The sequence below is a fragment of the Ambystoma mexicanum genome, chromosome 5p (assembly GCF_040938575.1).
Source record: "Ambystoma mexicanum isolate Mex_15411 chromosome 5p, UKY_AmexF1_1, whole genome shotgun sequence".
Classification (NCBI taxonomy): domain Eukaryota; kingdom Metazoa; phylum Chordata; class Amphibia; order Caudata; family Ambystomatidae; genus Ambystoma; species Ambystoma mexicanum.
This window is the reverse complement of record NC_090930.1, coordinates 1,023,777,093-1,023,789,333: the sequence shown is the minus strand read 5'-3', so window position 1 is coordinate 1,023,789,333 and position 12,241 is coordinate 1,023,777,093. Positions and strand designations below refer to the sequence as shown.

At 49.1% G+C, this 12,241-nt stretch overlaps 1 protein-coding gene across 2 annotated transcripts in view; it reads right to left on the bottom strand.

The window, feature by feature from the left end:
* Window positions 1-12,241, bottom strand: part of PXDC1 (PX domain containing 1) — a 257,082-nt gene that overhangs the window by 5,979 nt on the left and 238,862 nt on the right. The window lies entirely within an intron of this gene.

The window sequence follows — 12,241 nt, the reverse complement described above, 5'->3', positions numbered from 1 at the left end:
TTTCACCTTTGGAGGAGCGGACCCAATCCAGCTAGACGGTGCATTTGTCGCGGATGTTGAACATGGTGGGTCGGCCATAAGGTCCCGATTCTATGTGACGTCTGTCAGCAGTAACACCCTGCTAAGCTGTGCGGTGGCAGAGGCACTGGGCATCGTCATGTTTGCGTACTCCGTGTACGTGGATGACATTCAAACCCTCCTGGAGAAACACACGGCTCTGTTTGAAGGAATTGGACAAATGGCTGGTGACCCGGTGAAACTACACATAGATGACTCGGTTCAGCCCATTGCCCTCAATCATCGACGGGTCCCGTTTCACCTAAGAGATCTGGTGGATAAAGAACTGGACAACTTGGTCAAATTGGACATAATAGAGAAGGTCGAGGGCCCAACACCATGGGTGTCTCCAATAGTAGTGGCTCGAAAACCGAAACAACCGGACTCTGTCTGTATTTGTGTGGACATGCGCCTGCCCAACAAGGCTATTAAGAGGGAGCAACACCTTACCCCCACAATTGATAACATCATCACTGAACTATGGGGTGCCCGGTTCCTTTCAAAGCTAGACCTCCGGGCAGGGTACCATCAGGTGGTGCTATACCCCGAGTCAAGGTACATAACAACTTTTACCACTCATAGGGATCTCTATAGATACAAGAGGCTGAGCTTCGGGGTGTCATCCGCAGCTGAGGTATTTCAGAATATCATTTGTGGAGCACTGGCAGATCTTGAGGGCGTCCTAAACATAAGTGACTATATCCTTGTATTTGCTAAATCGGAGTCGGACCACCTGATGACACTAGCCAAGACGTTTGAGCACCTACATTCTCTTGGCCTGACCCTGCACCAAGAGAAGTGTGAGTTCCTCCACACCACCATTGAGTTCTTTGGTTTTGTATTCAGAGTGTCGGCCGATCCACGCAAGGTAAAGGACATCATGGAGGCCAGGGCACCCGAAAACGTCTCAGAAGTGCAGAGTTTCCTCGGAATGGTCACGTATTGTGGCTGTTTCATCTGCAACCTGGCAGCAAGATCAGAGTCCCTTCCGGGCCCTCACGAAAAAAGACATGCCCTGGTAGTGGGGCCCCCTCGAGCAGGTGGCTTTTGAGGACATTAAGGGTGCCCTCACGGCAGACGACATCATGGCCTTTTTCGACCTTGCACAGGAATCAAAATTGTGGTGGACGCCAGCCCGTTTGGCCTGGGACCAGAACTGATGCAGATAGATGCCAATCAAGAGGTCCGTCCGATTGCGTACGTCAGCAAAGCGCTATCGGAGACAGAGCAACAATACTCCCAGATCGAATGGGAGGCCCTGGCTGTCCTGTGAGGATGCCACCATTTTCGACTGTATGTTCTGGGACGACCAGTGACAGTGGTCATGGACCACAAACCTCTGCTGCCCATTCTAGCGGGGTCTTCGTCCAAACCGCCAGCCCGAATTGAACGGTGGATGCTGGCGCTGTTGGAGTATGGTCTGTCGCTGGTAATTAACAACACGGCAGACTACTTGTCGAGACACCCGCGTGAGTGCACTGATGGGGTGCCATCATGTGCGCGGAGCAGGCGGACGAACATGTATAGATTGTGGTGGAGACCGCGACACAAAACTCTGTGCTCATACAGGACCTTGAACAGGCATCGGGGGAGGATGACTGTTTCCGAATTCTAAAGTCAGTCATCCAACAGGACTCGTGGTGGATGGTAATTGACTCCTTGGTGACCAGAACACAGGAGGCCAAGTCCACCCTGCAACAGCTGTAGAGGTTTAGAGGGGAGCTGATATTCTTGGACAACGGACTCCTTCTAAGAGGGGACCGTATTGTCATACCTCAGACTCGGACACAGCAAATGATCGTGCCGGCACACCAAGGTCATCAAGGTACGGCAAAAACAAAAGCACGCCTATGCCAGAAGGTTTGGTTTCCTGACTGTCACGCTTACCTGGTCTCCACGGGGGCGTAGCACATAGTCGTATGACCGGGATCTGCACTGGTGTAGTTTTGATGGTATAGCGGTGTCCTCTCCCTTGTTATCTCCCCAGAAGGTGTTAGCCTGTAATGTTGAAACAAGAAGTTAGCTAAGAGTGGGTTGGATTGGCCCCACTACCGGCCACCTCCTGGTGCCCGACTCCTCTCTTGCTCACCTATGAGTTTGGTGAGGTTGGCGCTTCATCCTGCTTGACCTTCAGCAGGGGCGCGGTAGGCTCAGTCTTTCTCTGGGCGCAGTTACTTCACTGTTCCAGAGTGCTGTTGCTGCTTTTTCGGAATGCTTGGATAATCAGGTGAGTCTCTATCTCATTAACAGCTTGGTATAGATGCTCATATTGTCCCAAGGCTTTAAAAGTGTTTGTCTTCCTTACAGATGCAGTTTCGTGCGTCGTCTGGGAGAAGATTCGGCCCTCCTCGGATACTGAGCTGGTTGCCTCCAGGTGAGTATAGATACGAATGAGTGGCGCCGGATGACAGAGTAAATGTTCGTTTGTATGGTGCGCGACTAACCTGCTGTTTTTCTGTTCCCCTTTTGCAGGCGTGGCGCGGTCCCAAGATGAAGAATGGAAGAACCGCTCTGAAGAAACCCTGAGGATGCAGAATCCCAGGTGAATTGGAATCTGCGTGGGAGTCCTTTTCCAACAGGGGCGGCGATCAGAGAATCAGCCGGAGATGAGACCGATGGCCGGAATTGCAGGTAAGGACTTGTCGCTGTAGTAACTCCTGTTATTCTCCTTGTCTTGTTCCAGACACCGATGGATGGAAAGCACCAACGGGCATGGCTGAAGAAGCTCGAGGGCAGAGCAGAGACGGTGAGCGTTACACTGCAGGAGTACAGAATAACGCGAAGCGTGTTGTTCTGCTTGCAGGGTGTGGCTTGTATAGCCTTGTAAGTAGTTCCAGGTAAAGTAGTGCCTTTACCACACCCTGTCTCTCAGGAAAAATAGTCCCTCTGCAACACCCTGGATTAAACAGAAGACTCAGCATCACAGGCAGTTTAAATAGTTCCATAAATTCAGCCCATTTCATGAGCCTGGCGCCAACGGCGCCAGGACTGTGTCCATGAGACTCTGGGGGACTTCCTTGGGGCCTGCCAAGTCCTTCGGGTTGGTGGGGACTGGGATGGGCCCAACAGCTCCAGGGATTTTGGAGCACACACCATGACAGCACTACCCCCCAAACCCCACCTAAAGACAGGGTCTCCCTTTGGTCCTGGTTTGTTCGGGTGACTATGATGAAACCTTTTCAACAATCGTGGTGCATGAATGTGTTCACTGGGTTCCCATGATCTTTCGTGTGGTCCATATCCTTTCCAGTCTATTAGATAAAACAGTTTTGATTTGACGATTTTCGAGTCCAGAATATCCTTGATTTCAAATTCAGGTCTCCGTCGACCATGATCGGTTTTGGTGGTTTCAGAACTTGGGTTCCTGGTTGTACTGGTTTTAGAAGTGAGACATGAAACATGGGATGAATTTTCATGTGTGAGGGTAAATTCAACTTCACTGCTACTGGATTGATGATAGCCTTAATGGTGTATGGACCTATGTATCTGGGGTTGAAGATTCGGGTTCCTTTCATGAGTATGTGCTTAGATGCCAGCCAGACTTCATCTCCAACTTGATACTTTGGAGCTTCACTCCTGTGGATGTCTGCTGACTTCTTGTACCTTTCCATGGCTTGTTTCAGCTGATCTGTTGCTTGTTTGAAGGCTTGGGTGATGGTAATGTGCAAACTTTTTACTGCTGGCCTTTCCAAAGGTTGAGGTGAGTCAAGATTGGAAGTTCGTGGATGCAAACCGTAGATGGTGTAGAAGGGGGTCTGTCCGATGCTGGAGTGCAGAGAGTTGTTGTAGGCATACTCGGTTATCCATAAAATGTCTTTCCAACCGTTTTCAGACTGATGTAACAAACATCTGAGGTATTGTTCTAGAGTCTGGTTGGTCCTCTCAGTCTGACCATCAGTCTGGGGATGGTGGCTGGTGGAAAGTCTTACATCGATTTGCACTAATTCGCAACACTTTTTCCAAAAGGGCGAGATAAATTGGCTGCCACGATCCGAAATTAGGATGGAAGGAAATCCATGTATTCGGACTATCTGCACTAAAAATTCTTTAGCCAAGGTTGCGGCTGAGGGTAGGCCCTTCAGTGGAATGAAATGAGCCATTTTCGAGAATAAGTCCACCACCACCAGAATTGTGTTGAACCCGTTACAAGGGGGAAGGTCAGTTATAAAATCAAGAGACAACTTATACCAAGGCGTAGGCAGAATATCCAGTGGTTGCAGTTGACATGGTGATCTTTTCTTTGAGGCCTTGTTTTGTGCACAAATTCCACAGGATAATACAAATTGCTTGATGTCTTTACGCCATTTTGGCCACTAATAATATCGCTTGATCTTGGCTTCGGTTTTAGCTATCCCAGGATGGCCTTCAACCAGTGATTCGTGGTAAGTCGAGATGACCCTCTCCTGAAGTTCTTTAGTGGGTAGGTAGAGACGTCCCTGAAAATATGGTAAGTGGTTTCAGACCGAATGATGAACACTTTTAGTAGACCAGTCTCTCAGAGTGTCTGTATCCATGAGATGTGTGATTTCTTTGTGGATGTCGTTAGAGACGTTGTCACTCCTAATATTTTTTTCTCCGGGAATAATGGGCACTAGGTCGGGCACTAGGTCTGGGTTGGTGGATTCTTCGTCTACCCCAATGCGAGATAGGGCGTCAGCCTTGCCATTTCGACAACCAGGTCGATAAGTGATCACAAAGTAAAATTCGGCAAACAATAATGCCCATCGGAGTTGGCGGGATGATTGGGCCTTTGCAACCTTCAAATACTGTAGATTGCGATGGTCAGTGATTACTGTAATTGTATGTCTTGCTCCCAGAAGGTAATGCCGCCAAGCTTTGAAGGCCGCCTTAATGGCCAGAAGTTCCTTGTCCGTAATGGCGTAATTGAATTCAGGTGGCGTGAATTTTCGTGACCAGAAGGCCACTGGATGGAGTTGACCCATTTCAGGATCTTTTTGTGAGAGGACCGCTCCCATTGATGAACTGGAAGCGTCGGTCTCAACCACGTACGGTAGGTCTGGACGTCGGTGTTTCAAGATCGGGGCTGAGATGAATTTTTGCTTCAAGTCCTGAAATGCCTTCTCGGCTTCCTCTGACCATTGGAAACGTTTGTTCTTTCGTAATGGGATGCACTAGCTGTGAGAAGCCTGGAATGAAGCTGCGATAGAACTAGCATACTTTGAACTCCTTTAATCGAGGTTGGGGAAGGCCAGTTGAGTATGGCATCGACCTTCCGGGAATCCATGCATACACCATGTGGGGTTAGGACAAACCCAAGGAATTCGACCTCCGTAACATGGAAGAAGCATTTTTCCAGTTTTGCGAACAGTCTATGTTGCCAAAGTTTATCCAAAACTGCACGGACGTGTTTCACATGTTCCAGTTCAGACAATGAATATACCAGGATGTCGTCTATGTATACTACGACACACACATCAATCAATTCACGCAGGACGTCATTCATGAAGTACTGGAACGCCGCTGGGGGGTTGCAAAGACCAAAGGGCATCACCTGGTATTCGAATAATCCATATTTGGTGTGGAAGGTGGTCTTCCATTCGTCCCCTTTTTTTATTCGTACCAGATGATATGCACCTCTGAGATCGAGCTTGGTATAGATTCGGGCATCTTTAACTTGGTCCAAAAGTTCAGGAATTAGCGGCAAGGGGTAATGGTTTTTAACTGTGACTTGGTTTAATGCGTGGTAATCAATGCAAGTCCTAAGGTCTCCTTCCTTTTTAGGCACGAAGAACAAAGGCGAGGCTGCAGGGGACTTGGATGGGCGGATAAAGCCGTTAGCCAGGTATTGGTCCAAATACTTTTTAAATGCAGATTTTCAGGCTCCGTAAGTGCGTAGATTCGGCCACATGGAATCTGAGCGGCAGGTATAAGGTCGATTTGACAATCGTACGATCTATGGGGAGGAAGGGTATTCGCTTGATCTTTCTGGAAAACGTCCTGATAGTCTTGGTATTCTGGAGGTAGCGGATTAGGCTGATTCGAGACAGTTGCGACTTTCTTAACCAAAGGTTCCTTTGTTTGGTAACAGGTACGAGCACATTCGACTGAGAAGGTCAGCCTCTTAGCACGCCAGTCGATGCAAGGATTGTGAGATTCTGACCATGGCATTCCCAGAATTATTTGAAATTGTGGAGCTTTGATTAGATCGAATACGATGTCTTCCCGATGTCCGTCTTCGCACAAAAGTGTAATTTCTGTTGTCGAGTGCGTTATTGGCCCTGATGCGATCTCAGTTCCATCGACAGTGGTGACTAAATCTGTAGTTGCCTTTTCGCACATAGGAAGATTCATCCTTGTAGCCACATTGTGAGCCATATAATTTCCAATGGCTCCGCTATTAATATATGCTCTGACCGCATGCATTTGAGAAGGCTGTTGGTGATTTATGAAGATCATTGGCAAGACGAGGTGCGAGGTCTGAGAGTCCTTCTTTTCGCTTGACAAGCGGACCTCTACACTTGTCGGGCGAGGAGGTTTTCCGACTCCGGCTCCATTTCCACTTTGCCGGCAACTCCGACTGCCTTCTTGGGTGGCTTTACAGGACAGTCTCGAAGAAAGTGGCCAGCAGAGCCGCAGTACAAACATAGCTGTTGTTGTCTTCTTCTGTCTCTTTCTGCTTTGGTTAATGGCCCTCGCACCCCCCCAATTTGCATGGGTTTGGCCACGTCAGAAGTCTTGGATGCATTCTCCTTTGGGCGCACAAACACCTGAGTGTCCATCCTAGCTCGATCCATCTTACGGTTCTGTAGTCTATGATCAAGCTGAACCACCAGATCTATGTATTCCGCACAATCACTAGGGGGGTTGACCACTTGGGCTAAAACGTCCTTCAGCTCCCCTCTTAAGCCCCGGTGAAACAGAGTTGTTCTCTTATCGTCTGGCCAATCGGTTTCTACTATCAGTCTATTAAAGGTTGCAATGTACGACAACAGATCCTGGTTGCCTTGGGGCAGGGACAAGAGTTAATTATCCAATGCCTGACCCTGAGAGTGGCGGGCAAATAAGTACTCCATGTTCCTTTGGAAGCCCTGGAAGTCTCGCAAGATGGGATTGTCCCGACTAACTAGAGGAACCGACCAGTACGCAGCACTGCCACTGAGGTAAGACAATACAAAGGCTACCCTTGATTGGACATTTGAAAAGTCCCCTGGCCTACATAGAAAATGAAGTCGGCACTGGTTCATAAAAACCGCATACCTTTTTGGGTCTCCTGCAAAGCGTTCTGGAGGTGCCAAAGGTACGGCCCCTAAAGGACCACTTGAACTGGATTGCTGGGTGTAGTCGGAACCGTTGACCCCAATCTAGGCAACGGTGTTTGCACCGCCTGGGATTGAAGCAATTGTTTAGCAAGCTCATCGGTTCGGTCTTTAGTCACGATCAATTCCCTCCTTAAAGTATTGGTCTCCTGTCGGGCCGAATGTACCTCAGCACTGAGGTCCCCCAAAAGTTGGGCCAGTTGGCCAGTCTCTGAGGTTTCCATGACGCCCAGGAAGAGAATTTGTAGAAGGCTTCGCGTTCTGTCACGCTCATCTGGTCTCCACAGGGGCTTAGCACGTAGTCGTATGACCGAGAACTGCACTGGTGTCGTTTTGATGGTATAGCAGTGTCCTCTCCCTTGTTATCTCCCCAGAAGGCGTTAGCCTGTATTGTTGAAACAAGAAGTTAGCTAAGAGTGGGTTGGATTGGCCCCACTACCTGCCACCTTCTGGTGCCCGACTCCTCTCCTGCTCACCTATGAGTTTGGTGAGGTTGGCGCTCCGTCCTGCTTGACCTTCAGCAGGGGCCCGGTAGGCTCAGTCTTTCCCTGGGCGCAGTTACTTCACTGTTCCAGATTGCTGTTGCTGCTTTTTCGGAATGCTTGGATAATCAGGTGAGTCTCTATCTCATTAACAGCTTGGTATAGATGCTCATATTGTCCCAAGGCTTTAAACGTGTTTGTCTTCCTTACAGATGCAGTTTTGTGCGTCGTCCGGGAGAAGATTCGGCCCTCCTCGGCCTGAGCTGGTTGCCTCCAGGTGAGTATAGGTGCGAATGATTGGCGATGGATGACAGAGTAAATGTTCGTTTGTATGGTGCGCGACTAACCTGCTGTTTTTCTGTTCCCCTTTTGCAGGTGCGGCGCGGTCCCAAGATGAAGAATGGAAGAACCGCTCCGAAGAACCCCAGAGGATGCAGAATCCCAGGTGAATCGGAATCTGCGTGGGAGTCCTTTTCCAACAGGGGCGGAGATCAGAGAATCAGCCGGAGATGAGACCGATGGCCGGAATTGCAGGTAAGGGCTTGTTGCTGTAGTAACTCCTGTTCTTCTCCTTGTCTTTTTCCAGGCACCCAGGCACCAATGGATGGATAGCACCAACGGGCGTGGCTGAAGAACCTCGAGGGCAGAGCAGACACGGTGAGCGTTACGCTGCAGGAGTGCAGAATAATGCAAAGCGTGTTCTGCTTGCAGGGTGTGGCTTATATAGCCTTGTAAGTAGGTCCAGGTAAAGTAGTCCCTTTACCACACCCTGTCTCTCAGGAAAAATAGTCCCTCTGCCACATCCTGGATCAAACAGAAGACTCAGCCTCACAGGCAGTTTAAATAGTTCCATAAGTTCAGCCCATTTCATGAGCCTGGCGCCAATGGCGCCAGGACTGAGTCCATGAGACTCTGGGGCACTTCCTTGGGGCCTGCCAAGTCCTTCTGGTTGGCGGGGACTGGGATGGGCCCAACAGCTCCAGGGATTTTGGAGCATGCACCATGACACTGACCTGGAACGCAGGGTGGAGGAATTTGTGGTGTCATGTGTATGGTGTCAAGCAGCGTCCCCTGCCCAGAGGGAGCCGGAAATCGAGACCATGCCAAGAGGGACCAAACCGTGGGAAGTGGTCCATGCTGACTTCGGCTCCACATCAAGGGGCACCCACTTCCTGGTGGTGGTAGACGAATGGTCCTGCTACCTGGAGGTGGTGTTCATTGGGTCGGTGGCTTTCGACAAGGTGGCAGTGGCTATTGAAAAGATCTTTGCCACTCACGGACTGCCCACGGTGCTCTGCTCTGACAACGGCCCACCATTCTAGGGGGACAGTTTCGCGAGACTGATGGAGGAGTACGGTGTACATCACCGCAAGGTAACCCGGCTGCTACCCCGGGCCTATGGCAAGACTGAGAAGATGATGCGGACGCTCAATAAGGTCTTTCGCATCGCCCAAGGGGAAGGCAAGTGCCTGGAAAGGGCACTGTACAAATTCCTGAGAGGATACCGCAATACTCGCCACACCTCCATGAGGCAATGTTCCAGCGGTGTCCACGAGACTTGCTACCAGAGCTCGGTGAACGGGACCCCCCCGTGATCGACAACTAAGAAGTGGAGCCGAAGTGCCGTGAAAGGACGGCAACCAAGAACATTCGTAGAGGACTGAGGCTGCAGAGGTTGGTGCTCAGGGACGAGGTACTGGTAAAGAACCGGCACCCTCAAGGAAAGTTGTTGCTGACTTATGAGCCAGCACCGTTGGATGTGGTGCCGGTAAAAGGGTCAATGGTGACCGCCTCAGACAGACACACCTCAGTAACATGCAACGCAAGCTTCTTCAAGCGCCTGGGAGAGCCAAGGACTGAGCCAAGGACGGACCTGGTGCCCAGATGGCTGGCAGTGGAAGTTCCGGATGAAGGGGGTGGTTCCACATGCCTCCCGGCTCCCCAGCTCGGGAGCCGGTGGGAGAAGGGACTCCGAGAAGAGATGTTGGCAGGCGGTACCTTTTATGGTGATGTCTTAGCATAGTCTTCTAATATTGTGCTGAGTGGAACTCTGGTGATTGATGCTATGACATGATGCTATGACATGTAAGTTCTGGAGCATTGCTTATAGAATGTTATTGCTTGACTAACCAGTCAGTTGATGTTACACTGTGGAGATGGTTGGGGGTCTCTACTACCAAGTCTTCCTTATAAGCAATAAATCATCTGTCTAACTCATGTTGCTTGGTTCTTTGCTTCTACAGTACCCCCAGAGGACTGGGCGAGGGAAACCTGCCCGTCTCACGCACTTTGTGTTGGAGTAAGACTGTGAGTGGGAGCCCTGAATGTCCCGGGGACCCGGGTGGCTGCTATTAAAGTGGCTCTGGAGTTTGTGTGCAGTGAATGTAGCTATTAGAACTGTTAAGCATACTTTGTTCATTGTTGTGTTTTGTTATAAAAAAGGAGGAGTGTGATGCTGTCCCTTTAAGGGCTGCACGCACGCGGCGGAGTGACGTTCCACTCCGCCGCGTACAGTATAAATAAAGGGGGCGTTCCTGGCCATGCAGAGCGACCGGGGAGCCCGAACCACACAGACGTGTCCTCGTGAGGTCTGTAGCGGGAGGGGGCTCATGGGCATCGGTGTGTGCGCAGGGTGCATGACAACAGCTGGTGGCAGCTTTATACTTTTAATTTGACTGCACAATATTGTAGCCTGTTTACTCTGTTGATAGCCCCTTGCTCCATGAGCACTGATATGGCCCGAAGAGGGTGGGACGTTGCTGGGCTGCTTGTGTACGTGTACAGAGGCGGCCTTTTCTAGCAGTTCGGGCTGACTTGCACTATTTTGGAAGCAGGGTTGCAACTAATTCACAAGTGGCCTGTTTCCTTCTGTAATGGAACAGACGTGGTAAAGCAAAATGAAAAGAAGTGGCGCCTAGAGGAATCCCTCCTGGTTACAAAGTGTATTCTGAAGTCCCCCTATCCATCACTTTTCCGCAAAGTGACCTAGGTGACTTGTATTAAGTCTGAAATGTGAGTATTTTAAGCATTCCCACGGACAGCAGGGGCAAGGGTGGGAGCTCATTAAAATTCCAGTGTAAGATCCCAGGCTGTGTAGCCTTGTGGAGAGTTTGGTTTTAAGGTAGGGATTGAATGGCTAGACATGTACGCCATATCCCAAATGTCAAGGAATGGCAGCCATCATACACCCAATGCGTGAGCTAATAACTTCTAAGCAATACGTTGCAGAGGTCAACTGCATACTGAAAACTCTCAGCATCTGCCCTCCTATCTGCAATACCACCAGTTTACATTTCTTTGTAGTGCATACAAATGTGGGATCTAACATGAAAGTGGAGAGTGTGAGGGTTTCGGGTGTTGATGTGAGTGATTAGATGCTGTCTAAGATAGAATGGCATTAATTGAAGACAGGAGGGGGACTGAGAACCCTAACAAAGAAATGGTGATTATTTTAATTTTGTCTTTATTGAAAATGTGATATAGCGCTCCGTTTCCTCAGTTAAGGAGACAAGGCACTATAAAAAGTTAATAAAATATAAAAACAGTGTAAAAGAAAGAATTAGATCAAATGAAAATTAAAACAAGACACCGAAAGAATACTCAATAGGGAAGCGGTTCAGAGATGCAGTGAAAGAAGGAAAGAGAGAAGTATAAAAAGTGTAGACGATGAGGGAGTGGGAATAAGGGGAAAATGAAGAGCAATAATCCAACTAATGCGAGGAAAGGGAAGGCAAGGGTTAATATAAAGGTGTTCAAAGCTCTCCAAATGGGGACAAGATCAGGGATTACATGAATGTGTACCAGAACAGATTGACACAGTTTAGGGGTTGAGGGGGGTTCAGGGAGCTGCTGGAAACGCCTACTTGGAAAATCATATGCAGCGAAATGGAGGAATTTCACATTATACACATTTGCAACTATAAAAGAAACAAACTTAGCTCCAATTGAGGAGCAACGAGGAGCACTTGGTTCTACAGGGTGGACTCGACTCTGTTTTTCTTTTTTGTCAGTATTTTGATATAGCCCTGGTGTCATTGGGCTATTCCCAACCTGGTGGCGCCACATACAAGCAGTGACTTAGTACATCAACTGATCAAGAGATTGAACACAACATATTAGTAGTGCCCTCCTTTCCGCCATTTCTTCATAAAAACAAACCATTACCTTGATGGAGAAGGAGAAGAAGAGGTTAAGAGAAAAATAAAAAGAAGACACCCAGTCCCCCATGTTCTTGAGATATGTCCAGAGGTGGTGGACTGCCGTTAATGATGACACACCAAGTTAGAGTTGGGTGTCATCGCCATACTAGCCAATGGCAATGCCTAGGTCCAATATTAAATAGTGACCCCCCCCCCCTAAATTCTACGCATGGCATTGGGAGGAGATCTGAGCTGGCGCACTCCAACTGGATGAGCTGAGCATGTC